This window comes from Stegostoma tigrinum, chromosome 10 (genome assembly GCF_030684315.1).
Source record: "Stegostoma tigrinum isolate sSteTig4 chromosome 10, sSteTig4.hap1, whole genome shotgun sequence".
In the NCBI taxonomy this organism is placed as follows: domain Eukaryota; kingdom Metazoa; phylum Chordata; class Chondrichthyes; order Orectolobiformes; family Stegostomatidae; genus Stegostoma; species Stegostoma tigrinum.
Window position 1 is genome coordinate 17,359,455 of NC_081363.1, and position 6,813 is coordinate 17,366,267.

Sequence of the window (6,813 nt, forward strand, 5' to 3'; positions counted from 1 at the left end):
TTGATTTTATCATTATTTTACCTATCATCGTATGTTATTGTCATTTCAGTAATTTAGCCACATTCTGTTTTCCACTTGAGTGCTTCTACAGGATGTTCTCCTTTTTCTGTTCTTCTGTTTGTGTTTCCCAGTCTTGATGAAAAGCCTACACCTAAGTGTAACTTCTTTGTTTTCTCTACAGATGCTGGCTGACCTACTGAGTGGTCAAGACTTTGTTTTCCTCTCTGTTTCCTAGCATTTACAATTCTTATTTTTGCTTTTTGTTCAGAGTACCTTGACTGTGATACTTTCCAAAGCTTTTTGCAAACCTCAACCCCAACCATCTTGAATGTGGCTGAAATACTTGAACAATCAAAATACGAATTTTGAAGTTGTAAATTGTAAACACAAATTTATGTAAAATCTGAGTTTTGTCAATAGTCAGGAATCATCTAGTTTGTGGAAGGCTTTCAGTGTTTGCCCTATGCATGAAAAATGTAAACCTCACTTTCTAACTTTGAATATCCCCTGTGAAGCACATGTATTATTTAAGTGTTTTGCATGTCATGGTACTGGCAGGTAATGACAGTACTGTGGAAGTCACTTGTGAGACCAGTGAATTATGATTTCATCAAAGTGAAAAAATTGTTCTGTGTTCAAGTCGCTGGAAACAGCAGAGATTTAATTTTACATTTTGTGAAGGTGAAATGTGAAAAATGCATTCACTCAAAGTTTTTCATCTTGCACTCATCAGGACAATTTGCAAGAACATGAATAAAAATGGAAACAAACATTTGTGCAGAGTACACATTGGATGACAACTAAATTCTGGTGGAGGCATTATCATGGATAAAGCAGTTGAGTGACTGTAAACTGCCCAGCTTTATTTAAATCTTAAACCTGACTGACTGGTCAGGGCATTATCTTGATGTTTGACACTGTATTTAAAGTTTTACAAGCACAGGCTGGTTAGGTATAATGAGTATCTTGCTTATTGCAAACAGCCAATGAGATATGCTGTTTGATACGATGGCTTGGCATCATACTAGCACTGAAATTCCACATTACTCATTTATGAGAGAGACAGAACAGACTTCTGGCTTGACAGCAACATCCTGTTGGTGGCATATACCTCCCAGGTTGTATGTTTGCTTTGTGTGTATGTATGCCAAAGATCTTTAGACTGCACCTTCCAAACCCAAAACCACCTCTAACTAGAAGGACAAAGCTAACAGTTACATGGGTATGCCACCTGCAAGTTCCCCTCCAAGCCACTAACCATCCTGACTTGGAAGTATTACACCGCTCTTTCACTGTTACATGGTCAAAATCCTGGAATTCCTTTGCTATGGACATTCTGGGTCTTCCTACAGGACATGGACTGCAGCAGTTCAAGAAAGCAGCCTCACCACAACCTTCTCAAGAGCAACTAGAGATGGGCAGTAAATGATGGCCAGCCAGTGATACCCACATCCCAGGAGTGAATTAAAAAAATAACAGCTAGCTTCTGAAGAAGTGTCTAGGCCCAAAACGTAAGCCTTCCAGTTCCTCTGATGCTGGTTGGCCTGCTGTGTTCATCCATCTCTACGCCTTGTTATTTGCAGCTAGCTTTACCTGTTGTTCAAACGTCTGAAATGCCTTATCCTTAATATGAAGTAGACTGTTTTCTTTTCAGGACTAAAACCTTCAGGCCTTTTGTGAGTTTATGCAGTCTGCAGTATTATTAACTGATCAGGGTAATGTCCTGCATTAACCTGCAGACTGTCTTTTATCTGATTTACTTCAAGATCAATCTGGCATGGTGAACTGATGTGTCAGACAACCATGTGATACAGATGTATTGGACACTAGTAATATTAATATGCTGGGATCTGTTAGAAAGAATATGTGCACACACTGCACCTTTTTGAACTCAATAAAATAGCTGACAGCCATTTTCTGGTACATTTCTCAGATTAATCCGTGACCAATCGCTGTCAACTCACCTAATTAAAAATGTAAACAAAGCCTAATAGTTAATAGTCAATTATAATGAACTACTACATTTTCCATGGTCTCTCCTCAACCAATCACCGTCCACTTGCCAATGAGTCCACACTGTCCTCCTCTCTCTCTGTAGAAATGTTGGTTTTCCCCTTTAGTCGTATTCTCGTGAGCTATCCTGACGAGTGCGAGGTGAAAAGCTTTAACAAATGTTCTTTTCAGCAATATTCAAGTTCTATACTACCAAATGACCAAAAGATTGATAGAGTTCAACAAATTGTGAACTGAACCATGTAATAAAAAAATTAAAAGAGCAAATGTTAATCGAAGAGAGACAGAGTCAAGATGGATTAGGGCTTTGGCATGCGGGTGAGAACATCAAGGCACATTACCAGCAGAATAGTCAAAACTCTGATCACAGCCTTTCATACATTCTTAACTGTACATTTGCCAGAGGACTATCGATGTAACAAATGTACTGAAGATGAGAAATGGAAATAAACTTGATATGCTTGAAACAGATGCCCTAAGAAAAGATAAAATTTACACTTAGAAAGACAGGGCTTAAGTAAATTGAAAGGTCAAGAGTATTTAACAAAGTTCAGCCTGAGAAAATATTGTTAAAGTCTTATGAGAAATATATTGGTTAAAGTGCAGGATTTCAAAAGATGCTTAAAAGAGTTCTATAAAGGAGGTTTTTTTGGTTAGTAATTAAGAGGTTATAAAGAATTTAACAACCAGGTTAGAGGTTGGCTAAAGAACATATTACAAAACAGTGATTAAGAGGTATTTTCCAAAGTGAAGCAAAAAAATGTGGTATTATCGAATGTCAGTGTAGGGTTTCTTCTGAGCGCATGAACTCTGCTGAGTTATGTAAGGCACTAATGCTGTGCACAGTTATGCAGCAGCCTGTCAATACCACACAGACTTCATTTTGGGTTAGATTCTGTGCTAAATAAAGGTATCATATTTAAATAATGTGCACAACAATGACAATGAAGACGTCATTTTAGAGTAAACATTTGAGTTTACAATATCAAATTTAGAAATGATACAAAAATAGGGAACATTATTAACTATGGAGAACGTGTCGACTAGTTTGTTTAGGCAGTCATTTTGGATAAAACAATGCTTAGAAATGTGAGCTGGAACTTTTGGGAGGCAGGATAGGTAATAGACCCTCGATTATAAACTTGTTAAAAACAGCAGAACATGAACACTTTAGGGTTCAGATGGAAGTATACACAACATAATCTTTAAAAGTGGACTAGTTTTTAAAGCCATAAAGAATATATAAATATGGATGTGAGGTACAAAAGTGGAAAGGTAGTTCAAAACCCACATACAGATGCAGTATAGCATGAATCATCATTTTTCTATTACACACATTATTGTGCAGGAAGCTGGCCATCCTGCTTAAGAAATGGTGAGCAATTTGCCAACGTGCTAACAGGATAGCAAGCACACATGCAAATTGGTGAACAAGAGATTTACAGCTTAATAGATCCCTTCCATATAATTTTGAATCCTGTGCATTACAATGCAGACACATTTCACCTGGAAGCTATGTGATCTCCTCGGATTAGCAGAAAAGTAGATAAAAGCCCCACCGTAATTAGTGGTGTTGGCGGGGGGAGATAGTTGTAAAATTCTTCTTGATCCTTGTAAGTGATTAATGCTTTTTCAGGAGAATAGTTGATACTATATTCTGTATTATTTGTGAGGTGAACTCCGTCCCAGTCAGAAACATGTCCAACCCCATCAACCTATCCTACTTGAAAATTATTTAAGGCAATGTGCATGGTCCGGAGGGAGATACACAAATTATCTTTTTTCAAATAATACAAAAGTTTGGCTTGCTGAGATAGTGAAGCGTGACCAATAATTACATAACATTTCATAACATTTAAAAATTTGTCTTTGTAGGTGAAGTGGAGTTGAAGACCAGACATCAAGGAAGGAATCGGAAAGAAATGCAAGATGAAACAGAGGTAGGTAGTGTAGCCAGATCCATTAACAGGAATGTGCGACCCAGGGATGTTGAAATTTATTGATAATTATTACGTGGCTGTAATCTTTATTACCCTCAAATTGGGGGTAAAATTTAGAGTGATAGATTTCATTATAGCCAAGTAAAATTGTTCATTTTTAAAACAATATGCAGATACACAGTTAGGCACCTGTCCTGTTTGCTGGAAAAATCCATCCCCATCTTTACAGCTAAGGGACCTTGATCAGATGGGCACATGGGCCGAGGCATAGCAGATGGAGTTTAATTTAGAAAAATGTGAGGCGCTGAATCAGGGCAGAACTTACACAGGTCCTGGGGAGCATTGCCAAACAAAGAGACCAAGGAGTGCAGGTGCATAGTTCCTTGGAAGTAGAGTCACAGGTTGACAGGGTGGTGAAGAAGGCATTTGGTACGCTTGCCGTTTATTGTTCAGTGCACTGAGTAAAGGAGTTGGGAATAAAGGCGCTGGTCATGTTGTGGCTGTGCAGGACATTGGTTAGGCCACTTTTGGAATATTGCATTCAACTCTGGTCTCCAAATTGTGAAACCTGGAGGGGTTCCAAAAAAGTTTACAAAGATTTTACGGGATTGTAGGTTTGTGCTATAGGGAGAGGCTGAATAGACTGGGGTTATTTTTCCTGGAGCATCGGAGACTGAGGGATGTCCTCATAGAAGTTTATAAAATCATGAAGGCCTTAGATAGGGTGAACAGCCAAGGTCTTTTCCTCAGGGTAGGGGAGTCCAAAACCAGAGGCATATGGTGGGAGGAGAAAGATTTGAAAGGGATCTCAGAGGCAACATTTTCATAAAGAGAATGGTGCATGTGTGGAAAGGGCTGCCACAGGAAGTGATGGAGGCTAGTACAATTATAACATATGAAAGATTCTGGGCGGGTTTATGAATAGGAAGGATTTAGAGGGATTTGGGCCAAATGCCAGCAAATAGAACTAGGTTAATTTAGGATATCTGGTCAGCATGCATAAGTTGGACCAAATGGTATGTTTCTGGGCTGTACATCTCTCTTGTTCTATGATTCTATTGTATTAAATGACAGAGTGCACGCACACGCACACACGCATTTATACGATAATGGCAAAGTAAATGACTCAGTTTCACTCTTGTCTCTTACTTAAGAAAGTTATTGGTTTGTGAATGCCATTAGAACATACCCATATTAGGTCAAAAACAGCAGAAAGACACTGAGTCATATTTCATTCTAGCTCTTAATATCCAGTCTCACAGCACAGACATGTTCAGGTAAAGTAGCTAAGATGACCCCACCAAGCTGCAACTGCATATGTCTCAATATCTAGCTGGATGCATCGGTGGTTCAGGTGCAGTCTTGTGTGCCCTATTCCCTTGGTTGCCGAGACACAACAGGAGGGAGGATAGCTACCTGCTGTAAATCACAACAGGGTAAAGTGAATGTTCTTCATTGAAGTATAAGACAACTTCAACATTGTTCATGCACCAATATCCAGTGGAAAAGAATGTTGGAGTGTGGGGGAAATACCAGTTACCTCCGCCACCTGCCACCCACCACACTGAGTTCTTGATCTTGAGTGCAGTGATGTAGTGGTGTTTAAAATCATGAATTGTTTCTGTCAAAACCAAGGGCACAGATATAAGATGATCAGCAAAATTAATCAAAGGCAGCATGAGGAAACTCAGTGAGTTGTTGTGATCTGTAATGCAGTGCCTCAAAGGATGATGGGAGCAAATCCAAAAGTGAATTGAATAAGTAACATGAGGAAGAAAACATTGCGGCATTATGGAAAAGAACAGGGGAATAGAATTAATTGGATAGTTCATCTAATACAGTAATACAGCATTCTCAGAGATATGAAAGGGAATTTGTTGGTTAATGTACAGATATATGTGACTGTTGGATCTCAACAAGAGCCAATATGTTAATCAAAATTAAATATGTAATATTTATTCTATTTAACAAGATCAATTTTATAGAGCTCGATATGGATACTGCACCCCAAATGATAGAAACATGTGCAAATGCACTTTATAAATGATTTTTATAAGGCTAATCAAATGCAAATACTTTCTTTATAGGGTCACAGTAACATTGCAGTTGTAAAGTCCTCTCCATGAATGCCTTATGGATCCTGTAATACAAGGCACAAAATCCCTGTTGACCAAAAGCAAAAGCAGATATAAAACACCAGGACTAGAGCTCAAAACTGAGGTTTTTTTTTAAGGATGATGTAACCAAGGTGGATAGATATTGTTAAGATGGATGAGAAGGTAAGAAATGATTTAATTGAGCAATGGAGCGGGCTCAAGAAACTAAATACTTCGCTCCTGTTTTCAAATTCTAATTGTGGGATGGGATTTAGGGTGCAAGAATTTCAATTTTAATTACATTTTGCATATTGTACTTAAATGGGTCAAGACTGAAAAAAGCACAGTGAAAGCTCAGTGTAACTAAAGGCTAATACTGTTTTCTGCAATGTAAAATAAACATTTTTAGAAAAAAAACCTGTTGCCTCTTTATCTACAAACATTGAATTCTGTGGCGTCTCAATGACCTTGAAGAACTAATATCATTCAAAGTGACCAATAAGAATTAAATCCATTGGCAGTTACGCATTATTAAAATCATAAGAAATAGAACCAAGAGCAGGCTGTTCAATGCCTGGAACCAGCTCCACTATTCAATAAAATCGTGGCTAATCTGATATCCTTCAAGGCTACTTTCCTGCCTTTTCCCATAATGCTTGATTTCCCTACGCAACAAGAATCTATTGCAATCTTAAATATACAAAAGGACTCTACCCCATTGTTCTCTGTGATAAGCAGTTTCAAAGACTATCAACCTTCTGAGA

At 38.1% G+C, this 6,813-nt stretch overlaps 1 protein-coding gene across 1 annotated transcript in view; it reads left to right on the top strand.

Annotated features, from left to right (window-relative positions):
- Positions 1 to 6,414, top strand: part of LOC125455528 (YLP motif-containing protein 1-like) — a 158,131-nt gene extending 151,717 nt beyond the window's left edge. The window contains exons 21-22 of the transcript XR_009446222.1: positions 3,889 to 3,953; positions 6,041 to 6,414. The gene's annotated coding sequence lies outside the window, so the exon portion shown is untranslated. The remainder of the gene's footprint in view (positions 1 to 3,888; positions 3,954 to 6,040) is intronic.
- The last annotated feature ends 399 nt before the right edge of the window (positions 6,415 to 6,813 follow it).